At 42.5% G+C, this 17,315-nt stretch overlaps 1 long non-coding RNA gene across 1 annotated transcript; it reads left to right on the top strand.

Annotated features, from left to right (window-relative positions):
* Positions 1-18: 18 nt before the first annotated feature.
* LOC138959031 (uncharacterized) lies at positions 19-7,115 on the top strand. Its single transcript, XR_011453575.1, has 2 exons — positions 19-1,625; positions 1,708-7,115. It is a non-coding gene; the product is annotated as an uncharacterized lncRNA (long non-coding RNA).
* The last annotated feature ends 10,200 nt before the right edge of the window (positions 7,116-17,315 follow it).

Here is a 17,315-nt window from a genome sequence, read left to right as displayed (position 1 = left end):
CCCCCCCCCCCCCCCACTCACACCTCCTTCTCCACAAACTGCAGCATGAGACAATGAGATTCAATACCTCACCTATATATGATATATAGGGCAAAGTAAGCCCCATCTTTTGATACCAGTTTGGTTTACCTTGCTTCAAGGTCAAGGTCACAGGAGCTCTTCAAAGTTGGATTGTATACATATTTTGAAGTGACCTTGACCCTGAACTATGGAAGATAACTGTTTCAAACTTATTATGTGGGGCACATGTTATGCTTTCATCATGAGACACATTTGGTCACATATGATCAAGGTCAAAGTCACTTTGACCCTTATGAAATGACCAAAATAAGGTAGTGAACCACTAAAAGTGACCATATCTCATGGTAGAAAGAGCCAATAAGCACCATTGTACTTCCTATGTCTTGAATTAACAGCTTTGTGTTGCATGACCTTGGATGACCTTGACCTTGGGTCAAGGTCACATGTATTTTGGTAGGAAAAATGTGTAAAGCAGTTCTTAGTGTATGATGTCATTGCTAGGTTTAGTTATTTGACCTTGACCCTGAAGGTCAAGGTCATGTAAAGGTCAAGGTCAAGCATGTGAGTCGTATGGGCTTTGCCCTTCTTGTTAGAACAAGAAACACATGTTTTTGTGAATGGCAGAGTCTACTATGCTCCTTTGTGTATGTTTAGAGATGTGTGTGTGTGTGTGTGTTTTCGTGTTGCAAAACATGTTCATTGTGGTACCATTTTTAGTATCTTTGAGAAGAATATACTTCTGCCTATTATAGTTTTGTGAGTGAAAGAATGACCAGTTACATTGAAGTTGTTTTGTAATGCTGGATGTGATTTGTTGTATTTGTACTGACAGATCATGCAATGCCATTCTGGATCAGTCAGCTCACTGTACCTAATTCTAAACATTTAGCAGAACAGTCTTTAACTCATTCGCTGTGTATCGGAATTGGAATTCCGACACCTGTGTTTTGCGTTGCCCGCATGTCTGTAGTTTAGTTCCGACGGATATCACGAATTTTTAACAGTGTAAACGGCCCTGCTGACCAAGGGAAACAACCCCCGCAATAACCTTCTATCTGTCTACAGTGGAACCATTCACTGTAAACAGTTCCTTCCCTTCAATTGTTGGGATTAATTTGATTTTGTTGACGGTGTGCGACCCACGTGTTTTGACTTTTCCAAGATGGCGGATCGTTCTGCTACAAGACGTAGTAACTTGAAAAGAGTGCTAGAACTTGTTATTCAGTACGGTTCTGATCTTGACCTTAGTGATGATGATAGTGGAGATGATATTTTAGATTCTGGTGACAAGTTTGTGCCAATGGACGATAATTTGGGTGATGATTCGGACAATGAAAGTGTCGATCATGACATTGTGTATGATGAACCCATGACGTAGAAAGTTTGTTTGTTTTTTGCTTCAAAGAGGTAGTTTGCAGACATGGGACTAGTCCGATTTTTATCGGAATTCCGATATTTTCCTTAGCTCACAGACCATTCTTGAGATCGATGCAAATTCGTTGAGAAAAAAGGGGGGAGGGGGGTGGTGGTATGAACCGTTCAGCTGAAGCTGTCTGCGTCTGAAGTCAGTGCATTCGCACCCCAGCACTCGCGTGAACCCATAGGTGGTGGTATGAACCGTTCAGCTGAAGCTGTCTGCGTCTGAAGTCAGTGCATTCGCACCCCAGCACTCGCGTGAACCCAAAGCAGTATCATGGGTCGCGTTTGATTGGCTGTCGATCTCCGACGATTATCGCCGGGGCTTAATTATTCACCGATGGCGGTTTGCAGGTTGTTTTGATTGGCTGCCGATCTCCTAACGCCGAAGGTGAAAAAGGTAGCATCATGGCGTCTGGATTCCGTATTGTTTTGTCGGCTGTGGAAGCCCTTACGATCGACGACCAAAGTGTGAAAAACAAGTGGAAAGCCAACTGGCTGTCAGAAGAAGTGACTGTCACTATCAACAAGAAAGAAAGGCGCCAGCTCATTGGCGACAGTATCGCCAAGATAACCATTCCCGGTCAGGCCGTGTGCACGTGGTGCGACAACGGCCACTGCGTGGTGAAATACGGACTTGGTGTAGCATCTATGCATGGGGCAAGCTAGGAAAAGATAACTCTCGCTGCAAACCACGCCCACTCAAAAATCCGGTCGGCGATTTGGCTCCGGACCCCAGGGTCAGGTTACGGCAAAGTACGTCGTTTTGAGTGGTTGGTTGTGGACGATACTGACCGGTACCTCTAGCAGATACATAGGGCTAGAGGTGCATCGACATTTTTTTCGCCAGGTCGCGAGAATTCTATAAAATAAATGCAAGCGAACTTTTCGGGTGTTTCATCTTTCATTAGCAACTGAAAAAATAAGGGGAAAGTTCCGTAAAGGTTCCCATTTCAATGGAGGAAACGACCTACCCCCCTCTTCGACAAGTAGTTACGGAGAATGCCGAAGGCTTCCGAGCGAGAGTCACGTGACCCGAAGGTATAATTTTGGCGGCTGTCTGCTATTTTGTTGTTCCGACAATGTGGCACATCTGCGCTTTTCCGACGCTTCACACAGCAATTCTGCGTATGGATACTTTTTTTCAGAAAGATGAAAGTCTAAATCGCCGAAACTGTTCTTTGGTAAGTACAGAATCCAACAAAAGAAATGGCTGACGACGATTCGAATGCATTGGCGAAACCTTAAGTGAGAAGATGCCATCATGGCGGAATACAGCGAGTCGGATAGCGTGTTGAAATGATTAGGCTGATTCGTTCGCGCTGATATTTCTCAAACTGGCAACCGAAAGAAACTGTGCGGATGGAAGTTTAGTTTGAATTGAAAGTGAAGCATGTTGACCAGTTGTGGTGGTGGTGGTGGTGGTGATGGGATGGGGGGGGGGGGGGGGGGAGGGGCAGTGTTGACTTTGACACGAACAGAGTACAACACAGTCAAATTGGGAAACAGGTACGATATTGGATCAAGTTACAACTGTTTCTGTATGCCCTTCAAAGGATTTTTTGGGTATGGTAATTTTATCACTTTGATATTTCATATCATTAAAATTACCCATTGTGTTGTATTGTAATTATTACAAATACAAATTACAACAGTCAATTTCTTCTGTTTGGTCATAACTATATATGCATGAGTTTAAAGAGGTAAAAAAGTAAGAAAAACCACTGGCTGGTAACACAACAGAAAGCCCACAACACTGTGTCTTGCAAAAGTGTGTGTGTGTGTGGGGGGGGGGGGGGGGGGTTCGAAAAAGTTCGAAAAAAATCCAATGAAAAATATGGTTGCCCCATGCTACTTGGTGGAAAAAAGGTGTTGGTTCGTCACATTGAAAGCAAGAAGCACAGAGGGCTCTTGGAAGCACGTCAGACAACAACCTCCGATGTTTCTGCAACCGAGGTAAGCTTTCTTATAAATCTGAATCTTCCTCTCTCTTTCTCTCTCTCTCTCTCTCTCTCTCTCTCTCTCTCTCTCTCTCTCTCTCTCTCTCTCTCTCTCTCTCTCTCTCTCTCTCTCTCTCTGTCCTGCCAAAAGAGTTTGTGAACCACATACTAGAAGTACTAAAATAAAGCAGACATCAATTTCTTCTTTAGAATTGCTTACACTTGCCCTGACGGTGACACTCTTCATGCTTCTGAGAACTTGTATACTCCTGCTTCACAATGCTTGTGAGACTTGAGTGGTTCCTTGTTGTGCTGTTGGCTCAGGAAGAGTGTTTTTCTGAAAGTTTTCAAGTAAGTTTTGTGTGTGTGTGTGATTGTTATAAATTACACTTTTGTTTAAAATGCTAAAACATATTATTCTTGTGGTTTTTATAGCTTTTTAAAAAGGCATGATCTAATTTTTTGCTATCAGGAGAGGCCCCAAAATGGCCTTTATAATTCTAAGATTCATTTTCCCTGAACCCCCTACCGGGGCGTTGCCCCTGGACCCCACCAGGGGCCTAAGCGGCCCCTGGACCCTGGCTTACTTTCCTACTTTTTGAACATTTGCTGGTCTCATGTCTGAGTTTGACTGGATGTGAAGACAACAAAAGGTATGTTCTTTCAAATGTTTCATATATTTTCTAAAAGAGCAAGTTTCAAACTGTGCAAAAATGTAAGGTAGGTAAGGTTATTTTGTGTTGTTGATTTTTATTATTTTTTTAAAAATGGGTCAAAATTGTGCGATTTGAGGGAACACAATTTAGACGCGCCTCGATTATGTTTGACACTCACCAGTTCAAGTCTATTTAACAGTCATTTTTGTTTCTGATTCACCAGCAACACTCTTGACATTTGAAACAGTGCATATCAGCTTGATTTTGTGAGGAAAAAGTACTGCAACAGTGAGTTACTGGTGTTTCATTCAAGAACAAAAAAGTTTTTTGTTTTTTTTCAAATTGGATATTTTGCCTGGATATGAAGACAACAAAAGGTATGTACTTTCAAATGTTTCATATATTTTCTAAAATAAGTTCCAAACTTTGCAAAAATATAAAGGTATGTAAGGTTATCTTGTGTTGTTGATTTTTTAAAATTTTTTCAAAATGGCTCTAAATTGCGCTCTGGCAGGGAACACGGGAAATTTAGACGCGCCTTGAATGAGTAAAAAATATTTGGTACTATAGTTCATGAGTGTTGTGGAATCAGTGACAGATATACCGATGTAGCTATGAATGTTCAGAAGAGCTAATTATCTGTGGAGTGAACAGAAAATGCTGTTTTAATTGCACATACTGTATAATTGCTTAGCCTGGGGAGGTAGGTTAGTCACACCTTTTAGATAAAAAAAGATAACTGTCCGTATTGCGCCGGATTTCTTAAAATAAGAAATATAACTGTATGTATTGCGCTGGATTGTGGTAAATAGTCGGGTCCCCTGACATCCGGGAATTTACCAAATAAGAATCACTTCTTTACCTGGGTGTGTGGGGAGACCCGGGTAGCTCAGGTGGTAGAGCACTGGACTTGTGATCCTAGGGTCGCGGGTTCGAATCCAGGCCGGGACGGACACGGGTTAACTATACATGCAGACCCAGGGATGGTTTCCATGTCCCACCCCCGTGTCACCACAGTGGCTCGTAAAAGACCTAGGTCATTCTGCCAAAAGTGCAGATGGCTGATACCACCTAAACACGCATACACTTGTGTATCTCATCTTAAGTCGGGGTGAAACCTAGGAGCATGCCCCTAATGGCTTTGCTGTGAGGGTGTAAAACTTGAATTTCTCTCACCTGGGTGCGTAAGGAACTGGTCACCTACCTAATTGAGTTTTCGCCTTACTTCAGTGAGATCTTTCCTTTTCTTGAAGAAAAATGAGTTCCCCTAGAATTCTTCAGCCTGCCAAGTCCAAAGGAATATGACTTAAGGAGCCAGTGCCACCTAGGGGAGGGTGTACTTTTGTTATTTTTGTCTAGCTGCCATTTATAAGTCAAATTGTTTGAAGATTGTGAAGAATAGTTTTAAAAATACATGAATGAGCTCCTTTTTACACTCTAATTATTTTATTTTTTATTAATAGAGCTTTAAAACTGTGCATGCTGTTTGGTCTTGTAATTATCTGGATCCTTACAGAAGGAAATGTCTGAAACCAATAAAGAACCCAATTTTTGTTCCGTTTCATATATTTATTGTTATATTAAAATATGATTATTTGACTTATCACACTTTATAGACTAATGGATATTTCCACTTGCCTGTCTGTAAGGATCCAGATAACAAATCATATAAACCATAGAAAAAAAGTATGGAAAGTGAGTGTGTGTGAAAATATTGTGTCAAACCCAACTCCATATTTTGTGTAATAAAAATAGCATATTTAGACAAATTGCTTCACATTTTTTTATTTAAACAACAAAATACTCATATAGCAGAAAACTATACTCTATGATTGATGTCTTGCCCAAGTTTCAAACATTTTGACTGAAAAATGGCAGCTAGACAAATAACAAAAAGTACACCCTCCCCTAGGTGGCACTGGCCCCTTAAGTCCTCTCCTCTGAGCGAGCTGTGAGGTTGGCATGGTCTACCTCATTGGCCTTAATCCATAACTCCCCATTCCGCGACATCATGGAATTTGCTTTCTGGAGGTCAAAAAATTCCTTTTTTAACTTCCATCTCCGCGATACTTGCAGACTTCGTGTTGACAGATCCTTTGGCATCGCCTTTCTAGTGGTCACTCAACAGCAGATTACTGCAGGGGTGGGATTTCTTCCGTCCCTGACGGATTTCCGTCCCTGGCGGATTTCCGTCCCAGGAAGAATTTTGGAATTATTTCTTTTATATACTTTTTTTGTTAATCCCTGGCAACTACCTTTCACCAATACCAAATTGACCAAATTGAGTGACATGTAGGGAGCAGCTATGTCATCCTGGCGAATGTGGCATCTTAGTTGCTATCTATTTGAAAACTCTGCTCACCCACAACTTGCAGGGATTCAGAGACCTTCTGTGGTGTGGTAGAAAAAATGTGCATTCCTATTCTGTGAACCAGTGGTATTTACCTTCTGATACATTGAGTCCTTTAGAAAGTTTGCAAATGAAACACACTTAATTTAAACATATTTCTCTTTTAATTCAGGCTATGATTCAACAATAATTTTAGAATATAACTCCTGAAATGATGAATTGAAAAGCAGCATCAGAAGACTGTGTATAGCATTAGCAAGGGATATAACCGTTCTTGTCTAAACCTTCTTCTGTTGAAGGTGTTTAATTGAAACAAACAGACTTGAAACTTGTTTCTCATTTGGTTCAAGCTATGGTTCAACAATTATTTGAGAATATACCACCTGCAATGATAAAATCATAAGCTACAAGTAAAAATGTGTAGTACAAGGGAGGTGACTGTTATTTTCTGTGTTTGCTTTGTTTGCATGGCGATTTTCCTTTAATGCAGTAAACATTTGCTTTAAACAAAGACAAAAGTAGGTGATGAAATCAAATACCTTCAAGTTTACAATATTTTTTAATTATGTGCATCTCCAATTTTAAGTTTTTGTTTAAGCCGCTTGTAAAACCCTTCTTGAAATTTGTTTACCACTTGTTTTTGTAGACCCCCCAGCAAGAGTGATGCAACCAAACACCTTCAAGTATAGAGGTTTTTGATTTTGTGCATTCCTCCCCCCCCCCCCCCCCCCCCCCCTTCCCCGCCCCCCCAAAAAAGTGTGCTGTTTTCAGTTTTAAAGCCAGGAGAGGCTCAAATAGCAACTCTTGAATTGCTAAAAATTCACTTTCAGCTGGTTAGTTACAAAAACCTTCAAGTTTACAAGATTTTTTACTTTTGTGCATCTCCAATTTTAAGATTCTGTTTAAGCTTATAGGAGCTTCTAAAAACCCTTCTTGAAATGTGTTTACCACTTGTTTTTGTAGACCCCCAAAGCAAGAGTGATACAACCAAACATCTTCAAGTATTGAGGTTTTTGATTTTGTGCATTCTCCACCCCCCTCCCCCGTTTGTTGTTGTTTGTTTGCTGTTATCAGTTTTAAAGCCAGCAGAGGCTCAAATAGCCCCCTCATGAAATGCTAAAATTAATTTTCAGCTGGTCAGTTACAAAAACCTTCAAGTTTACAAGATGTATATATTATGCATCTCCAAAAAGCTTGTTTGTTCTAAAATTTACAAGTCAGGAGAGGCCACCTAAACCATCCCTAAAATGCTAAAATTCATTTTCGGATGGGGGGCGCTGCCCCCCTAGACCCCCCAGCAAGGGCGCTGCCCCTGCACCCCGCCGGAGCCTTAGCGGCCCCTGGACCCCGGCCTTCCAAAATGTTCAGCCCTGGCAACATTTTGGGCTCCCACCCATGTTACTGCAGCACCTCAACACTAGCGAACCCTTCCGCCTGTTTTTTAAAGTCAGGTCATTGTAAGGTATGGTATAGTATGTGCAATTGAAACTGAGATTTTTTCTTAAATCTACTTTTAATAAGCATACTTACCATACTTTACACAGATTCCCTCCCACCTCCCATCTTTCACCTTGGGTGGAAGTTTCCATAGAGATTTTCACCTAGGTAAAAAGTTATTCTCACTTGATGCGTTCCTGGATGTCAGGGGACCCGACTATTAAAACCAGAATCCAGCGCAATACATACAGTTTTATCTCCCACAATTCCGAGAGGAATGGGTCACGTGAGATAGAACGCGGGAATACGTCACTGAACGAATGGTTTTCGTCCTGTGAAGACGTGTTGGTGCACTGTCTCTCTTTGCTTTGCTTTCATTTTTCTCTAACCTTTCTCTGTACAAGCTTTAGTTGTAGGTTAGTTGAAGTGTATTGACTATTTGATTGTTTATCATTGTGTCAACTTGCAAGGTAAGGAAACACTTTGGAGTTTTCGGTGTTTGTTTGTCTTTGAACCGGGAACGCGTCGTTTCGCGTGTGAATTTTATTCGTCGAAGCTAACACATGTTATGTTATGTTATGTTATGTTATCAGACTGGTACTTAGGCTGTTAAGCCTTTGTCTGATCAGCCTTTGTCTGATCTTTTGATCAGTTGCTATCCTAGCCTAACTTTGGGCTAGGTAACCTACACGATCTTTTGACCGTGGCCTATTCTATCAACTTTTTCTTGGCTGGTGTAGTGAGAGGCATACTGACATTTGGGCTATACATATAATCTTTCAGTGCATTGTCCAAGCGATTTTTGAAACTGTTCATTGTCGGCGCTTCTACCACATTCTTGTCCAAGGAGTTCCACGTGTCTATGATTCTGTTCGTGAAGAAAGATTGTCGGAGAGCTGTTCTGCATTGTTTCTTCTTGAGCTTGAACTGATGTCCACGGGTATTACAAAGGCTATTCAGCTCCAGTGGGTTCTTGCAATCGTAGTATCCATGCACGAATTTGTATGCTTCAATCATGTCTCCCCGGATACGCCTATAGTACATGCTTGGAACTTTCAAAACTCTCAAACGCTCTTCATAACTCAAGGTCTTCAACCCTGGAATACACTTCGTGGCTCTTCTTAATACACTTTCAATCAAATTTTTATCTTTCTCGAGTCGGGGACTCCACACCACATTTGCAAACTCCAGATGAGGCCGTACAAGTGCAACAAAGAGAAGTCTTAGCGTTTCTGCGTCCAAATGCTCATAAGACCGTCTAATGAGACCCAGGATTCTGTTTGCTTTGTTGACTTGTGTTTCCACGTGCTTTGAGAATTTCAATTCACTGTCTACATTGACTCCAAGGTCCTTTTCTGCACTTGAGCTTTCCAGATCAACCCTGTCCACGCTGCCAGGTTTTCTCATATTATACACAAGTTTCTGATTTTTTGTACCCAACTGTAATATCTTACACTTATCTGCATTAAAGCGCATCTGCCACTTGTCTGCCCAGTCGACCAAACTGTCCAAATCCCTCTGGATTTCCTTGCTATCTTCACAAGTTCTGATTTGTCGGTACACTTTTGTATCATCAGCGTACATGCTGCACAGACTGCTCACAACTCCAGGGAGATCGTTAATGTATATAACAAATAAAACCGGGCCCAGCACACTGCCCTGGGGCACTCCACTTGTGACGTCTTTCCAGTCTGACATAGACCCATTGACCTTCACCCTTTGCTTTCTATCACTTAGAAAATCACCGATCCAGTTTTTGACAAGTCCATGGATACCATATGCTTCTAGTTTTTTCAGTAACCGCACATGCGGAACACAATCGAATGCCTTAGCAAAATCAAGGTACACAGCGTCAACCGGTACTCCATCATCTAAGCTATCTGTCCAGTCGTCAATGACGCTAATTAAGTTTGTCACGCATGATCGTTTTGCCACAAAACCATGCTGGCAATCTGATAACAAGTCGTTGGCTGTCAAATGAGAGAAAACACTGGTTCTTATCAACTTTTCTAACAGTTTGCATGGTATGCTTGTTAAACTCACTGGGCGGTAGTTGCCTGGACTGCTCTTACAGCCCTTCTTGAAAAGGGGTGTTACATTTGCCTGCTTCCACTGATATGGTACTGTTCCTTCAGCTAGCGATGCCCTAAAAACAATCGCTAAAACTTCAGCTAAAACGTCAGCCAATTCTTTCAACACTCTTGGATGCATATTATCAGGTCCAGTTGACTTCGAGGCGTCAAGTGCCTTGAGCAACTTCAGGACTGCGTTCGTGTCAATGTCTACGTTATTCAATTCATTATTCAACTTCCTTCCCTCACAATCAGGGACGTAGTCAAGATTTTCTTTCGTGAACACACTACAGAAAAAGTCATTAAGCATATCCGCTTTCTCACTGTCTTTCGTTGCTTGTTTACCACTCTTATCAGTTAGATCGGGCACACCATCTCGGGTGGCCATCTTGCTTTTGGCGTAAGCGTAGAATGCTTTGGGGTTGCTCTTAGCAGCTCTAGCAATGTCTTTCTCATGATCTTTTACCGCATTTTTACATGCCTTCTTAGCTTGGTTTCTGGCCTTTGCATACAATAAGTAGTCTGCCCCTTCCCTAGTTTGCATATATCTCTGATATGCTGAACGTTTCTTTTTCACTTTGGCCAATGCTTTTTCATTCATCCACAGAGGTTTTCTTTTCCTATTTGGTCCATTGCTCCGAACATGAGGAACATATTCACCCACTAGTGTCTCTATATTGCTGGACAAAATGTCCCATGCCTCCTGTGCTTTGAGTCCTTCAATTTTGTTCGCTAAGTTGAGAGATGCAAACTTAGTTTTCATCGAGTCATAGTCCCCCCTGGCATAGGCGAACTTCCCCTCAGACCCATGGTCTATCTTACTGGCATAGCATATGTACTCAAACATTAAACAATGGTGATGGCTTTTACCTAAAGGCGCATGATGTTTTAGATTCGCAACCATGCCTTCCTCATTCGTTAACACCAAGTCAATAAGAGTAGGTTGCTGATCACCTCGACAATGAGTAGGGTCCACAACATGCTGATACAAGAAAGTGCCTCTGATCGTGTCCAAGAACACAGTGGCCTTATGTTCTGCGTTAGACGGTGACGTGCCTTCGCTCCAGTTCACTTCAGGATAGTTAAAGTCTCCAGTCACTAGCACATGAGTTCTATTCGTTGTAATTTCTTTCAGTAAAGTGTTCAGTGCATTGTTATTGTCCACAGAGCTGTTTGGCGACCTGTATACAGTTTCCAGTAAAAGCTTATCTCCCTCCACAAGTGGTATCTCACACCACACAGACTCTAAAACTCTTGCATGGTTGCCATCTAGAACAATCTGTTGCGCTCCATACTCTTCACGTACGTACATAACCACCCCCCTAGCCCCCTGTACACCCCCCTGGATGTTAGTAAAACAACTGTAGCCATCAATCTTTATTTCACACAAATCCACAGTAAATCTAAAAAATGTTGGTAAAATCTCAGTTACACAAATGATGTCAGGCCTATCACACTCAATCACATGTAAAAGCTCTGCCCTTTTGTTAAGCAGAGTATCACTGTTAGTGTAAAAACAAAAAAGGTTTTTCTTTGTACAGTTTGCTCCCAAGTTAGAGCTCTTATCCTCTGTCTTACTCCCCTTCCCTCCCAGAGTTCCTTTCTTTCCTCTTACTCTCTTCCCTTCTCCGCATTTTCTTCCAGTACTGTTGTCCCCACCCCCTGCTCTGTCACTGGTTTGTCTACTGACTGGTTTCTCCTGTTCACATTCACCACCCTTCCATTTCTGATGACCCATTTTTCTGTCCCCTTCTTTTCCCTTGTCGCTTCCCTCTTCTGGTCCCTTTCCTCTACCAGCTTCTTCATCTCTGCCCTTTCTAAAGGGGTACAGTCCTTCTTGATAAAAACTCCTTTAAAAGTTTCATTGTCTTTCAGTTTTCTGGCTTCCTTCAAAACACTATCCACCTGGGTGCCATCCTTCAACGTGACCAACAGAGGTTTTTTGTTCTTTCCCTCTGACCCCTGCGACTGCGAGTGCAGCCTTTTACAACTGGCTATCTCTACCTCTATCCCCAAGGCCTGCGAGCATGCCTTCTTCACAAAAATAGTGTCATCTGATTTTCTGGTTTGTGCATCGTCTGAATTGCTCACTGGCACACCAAACCACACCAAGTTTGCCTTTCTTCTATCCCTCTCTGCCATTTCTGCCAACGGTTTGACGCTATCATCCTCTCCTTTCCCCCTATCAGCCTTTCCCTTAACTACTTCCTCCCCCTTCTTCCCGCCCTCAGGCTTTGCAGTCCCTGAGGCCCCCTTCACAAATTCTTCCCTCAGGCTTGTCAACCTGGTCATGAGCTCCTTCTCCATAAATTCCTGGAAAAGTGCGCTACACTTTGCTTCTATTAGCTTGTCTTCTTTGACTGCTGCCAAGGCAGCACCTTCGCATGGAAATGTTACTGGCGTCAGTCGGCTCGTTACTTGTTTTTGCAGGTGTGACCTAAGGTCAGTCGGGATCGGTACTTGTTTTGGTAGGATGACATATTATTTTGGCTACGGAAATGTAGGACACGGTTTGCTGACACAGTCAGTCACGATTTGCTGACAAAGTCAGTCACGATTTGCTGAAGCAGCCTCTTTGTTTTTTCAGCAGCTGTCTCGATTACAGCAATATTACTATCGCCTAAGGCGAACTATGGGCCACAGAAGGCCCGCTGTGCTAAGGCTGGGCACTAGTCCATTGAAGATTTGAAAATCTTTGGAGTGGATTTTGAAATGTTTCATACTGCAACGGGGGCGCTTGTTCGTCTGCAGGAATCAATATAACTTTTTCGTGTGGTTTTTGTTCGGTAATATGGCGGACTCGGGAGGTGGTGAATGTGCTGCTGGCGGGAAGAAAACCGGCAAGAAATCGGCGAAGGCACAACCTTCTGAAGTGATACCGTCAGAAAAGGCGGGAGTTGATAAGTCTCTTTCGATAGAGAAGAGCTCGTCTGGCCCACGTGATTGTGAAGTTGCTCTGAAAATGGACAAAATTTTTGAGACAATGACTGCCTTGTCTGGCAGACTATCTGATTTGAAGAAAGTTGGTAAGCTTAATGCGACGCCTGTTGCTTCAACATCGCGTGCAACCGAGTCACATGGAACCGAAAGCAGTTCGGCGCAAGAGTCGCAAGCGGATGGAAAAGACGGTGCTTCGGTTAGATTTGCTCATGAGCAGTTCGAAAATGAGTTTGATTCGGCTGAAGAAACGGATGTTGCTTCGGACAATGATTTTGACGCAGGCATAGTATAGTGGATACAGTTGGCGAGGGGATTCATCCATCTCTGGCAGATCGTTTTGAGGAAGGACTTCTTCTTCCATCAGATCGGGCACGTGTGCGAGACACTCTTCAGAACTATCCGCGGCCCAAAAATGTCACGTCGCTTCGAACGCCGACTCTAAATCAGGAATTAGATGGCAAACTGTTGGACAAGTTTGCAAAGAAAAGAGACTCGAACCTGTCCTTTGTTCAGGAACAAGTAGGTTGTGCGCTGAAAATTATCGCTCAGCTTATGTCCGACCTCAAAGAAAAACCAGCAAGTCGGAAGATGAGTGAGCGTGACAGCTTTAGCAAACTGGCTGATGCGGCTCGCCTTCTTATGGCTTCACACAAGGACCTGTCACAAGTGCGGCGCGAAGCACTCCGGCCGACACTTAGCCAAGACTGCAGGGCCTTATGCAATGCGCAGCTAAATTTCAAACTGACGTCTAACGAGTTTTTGTTTGGGGAGGATCTAGCGAAAAGGGTCGACGATGCAGTAAAGAACATAAAATTATCATCCACACTGTCACAGTCCCTTTCAAAAAACGCCACCAGAAGTCGTCAGTTCTACCAAGGGCGGCCTCGACAACAGTTTCAGCAGAGACAACAGTACCAGCAGAGAAGAGGTTTCTCCAACCGACAGACAGGACACAAATTCTCTCCCAAGTTCCACTCCCAACAGAGCGGGATTCCCTCCAAGAAAACAAAACGGGATTAGAATCTGATATTTGTGCGCCAGCTGTTTCTATTTTAAGGGAACAGGTTAGTTCAAAATTTGTGAATACTCCTGAGAACTTTCATAGTGGAAAAGTTGCTGATCATTTAAATAGTTGGAGACAGTTAACTTCTGATAGATGGATCCTTCAGCAAGTCGCAGGAATTGAAATTGAATTTATGATCACTGGTGAACACATTCCAGACAGGAAAGAAATTAGATTTTCTTCTTCCGAGGATGAGCTAGTGGCTAATGAAGTAGCGAAGCTAGTGGAGAAACAGATTGTTCAAGAGGTGGATCAACGGCCAGATCAACTTTTATCAAGTATTTTCTTGCGTCAGAAAAAAGATGGTAGTCAAAGGGTGATTTTAAACCTAAAAAATTTGAATCAGACAATTGAAAAAATTCACTTCAAGATGGATACATTAAAAAACGCAGTGTCATTAATGAAAAAAGATTGCTTTTTTGCCTCAGTTGATCTAAAAGATGCATATTTCTCCATACGCATCGCTCACAAGTTCAGAAAATATTTCAGATTTCAGTTTCATGGCAAAACTTTTGAGTTCCTGGCTCTTCCACAGGGATATCGTGATTCTCCCCGCATTTTCACGAAACTACTGAAGCCTGTATTGGCCCACTTACGTTTATCTGGCCATACCCTTCTGATATACATTGATGATACCCTTTTGCAAGGAGACACTTTTGAAGAATGCCAGGCAGCAGTGTTAGATACATGTGCTTTGTTGGATCGTTTGGGCTTTACTGTGCATCCTGTGAAGTCAGTATTTACACCTACTCAATGCATTGAGTTTTTAGGGTTTCAGCTTGATTCTCAGAACATGTTAGTTTCTCTGACCCCCCGGACAGTTGATAAAATTCGCACTAAGTGCGCTGATTTAGCTGGAAGAACGAAGTGTACAATTAGGCAGTTGGCTGAAGTTATCGGATATTTAGTGGCTGCCCAACCGGGTGTTTGGATTGCACCTCTCTTTTTTAAACGATTAGAGATCGCAAAAAATCAAGCCCTTGCTGTTAGGAAAGGTGACTTTGATGCAGAACTTGTGGTTTCAGAACAAGTTCGTTCAGACCTTCTCTGGTGGATTGATAATGTCAAGCAATATCCTTCCCCTGTTAGCAGAGGCATACCTACTGTAATAGTAAAATCAGATGCTTTGAAAACAGGGTGGGGGGCGGAGTGTCAGGGTAGCACCACAGGGGGAATGTGGACTAAGGAAGAAGCTTTTGAACATATTAATTGTTTGGAACTTAAAGCAGCCTACTTTGCCCTGAAATCCCTTTGCAGGGGATTATGTCACTCTTACATTCAGTTACTTACAGACAATAGCACCACTGTTGCTTGTATTAATAACATGGGCAGCACAAAAGTTTTGTGCAACGACATTGCCAGAGACATTTGGTTGTGGTGCTTATCACATAGTAATTGTGTAACAGCAACACACTTACCGGGTTGCCTAAATATAGAGGCAGATGCAGAATCCCGTGTGGATAGACACAACATTGAATGGCATTTGGACACACAAGTGTTTGCAGAAGTCATCAATCGGTTTGGTCTCTGTGATGTAGACTTATTTGCTTCAAAGTAGGTTTCATGGAAACCTGACCCAGATGCATTTGCCATTGATGCATTTTCCTTAGACTGGTCATTGTTCAAAGCGTTCTGTTTTCCGCCTTTCAGTCTCATTTCAAGAGTGCTCCAAAGGATAGAAGTCTTAGAGGCGGAGTGTGTGCTGGTGGTGCCATTATGGACAACGCAAGTGTGGTTCACGAAACTGTTGCGTCTACTAGTAGAACTGCCGGTCCTGTTGCCCCGAAAAGAAAACTTACTCATTCATCCACTGACAGGGGAGCACCACCCACTACTGAAGAAGATGAAACTAGTAGCATGTTCCTTGTCCGGAAAGCCCTTCAGAAACAGGGAATTCAGGATGAAGCAACAGACATTATCATGTCAGCCTGGAGAGAGGGTACGAAGCGTAACTACGAGTCATATTTCAAACGCTGGCTTCAGCATTGCCTTGAACGGGATAGAGATCCCTTTTGTGCCTCTCCACATGAGTTGATAAGGTTTTTAACAAAACTGTTCCAAGAAGGCAAAGGATACAGCAGTTTGAACATGGCACGAAGCGCTGTTTCCGCATTGTCCCTTCAGGATAATTGTTCAGTGGGTTGTCATCCATTGGTGAAGAAGTTTTTGAAAGGAGCTTTCAACAGACGGCCAGCTTTGCCTCGTAATTGTGTGACCTGGGACGCTAATCTAGTGCTAAAATTTTTAAAAGAATGGTCACCGGCAAAATTTTTATCGCTGGCGCAATTGACGCTTAAAACTGTGCTGTTGTGCTTGTTGGTCTCTAGTCAAAGGGGACAGGCGATTTGGTTGATGGACTTGCGTAACATGAGTTGGACAAAGGATGATGTACGATGTACGTTTGGGGATTTGCTCAAAACTTCTGGCCCAAACCAACATCAAAATGAAGTGGTATTTTGTGCCTTTCCGTCTGATTTGGCAATTTGTGTTGTACATTATTTGAAACAATATGTCAAAAGAACTCGTGCATTTAGAGGAACGGAAACGAGACTCTTTATCAGTTGGACAGCCCCTCACAAAGCGGTGTCGAGAGATACTATCCGTCGATGGACAAAGATTGGATTACAAAAAGCGGGTATTGACATGACAATATTTACGCCGCATTCAACTCGTTCCGCTGCATCTGGTAAAGCTGCAAGTAAAATTCCTCTGGCAACCATTCTGAAGACTGTTGGTTGGCGTCGGGCTAACACCTTCACAACTTTTTACAAGAAACCAGTGGACAGTGGGAGGAGTTTTGGACAGGCTGTTCTGTCATGAAGAATTGGGGTAGGTTTATATGTATTTCAATTCATCGACAGTGATAGGGTGTAAATGCTGCAGACTTTAAAGTCTCACGTGACCCATTCCTCTCGGAATTGTGGGAGATAAAATTACATAATTATGACGAGCTTACCTGAGTAAGTGAAGTCTAATTGTGGTTTTATCGACCACAATGTAGAGAGGAAAGGGATTAGTGCCTCGCCCTAAGTTGTCTTCAGAGTTATACCGATAACCGTTTTCCCTCCCTATCCCTTTCCTCTCTCTTTCTCTTTTCTCTGCACCATTTACACGTCGTTAAACAGTGACGTATTCCCGCGTTCTATCTCACGTAATCCCTTTCCTCTCTACATTGTGGTCAATAAAACCACAATTAGACTTCACTTACTCAGGTAAGCTCGTCATAATTATGTAATTACATTGTATCTGTCTTATTCTAAAGGTGCATCCGACCAAATGCCTAAACCTGGCAAGTATGCTTTAGATTTAAGAGAAAAATGTCAAATTGCTGATATATGTAGAGCAAAAGCATGATATTGAGGTGTTGCTTGCTGCCCAATAATTTCTTTTTCCTCAGTGAATTGAAAAAATGTCAGTTTA

Source organism: Littorina saxatilis, linkage group LG2, assembly GCF_037325665.1.
Source record: "Littorina saxatilis isolate snail1 linkage group LG2, US_GU_Lsax_2.0, whole genome shotgun sequence".
NCBI lineage: Eukaryota > Metazoa > Mollusca > Gastropoda > Littorinimorpha > Littorinidae > Littorina > Littorina saxatilis.
This window is presented reverse-complemented; position numbering and strand designations above follow the sequence as displayed.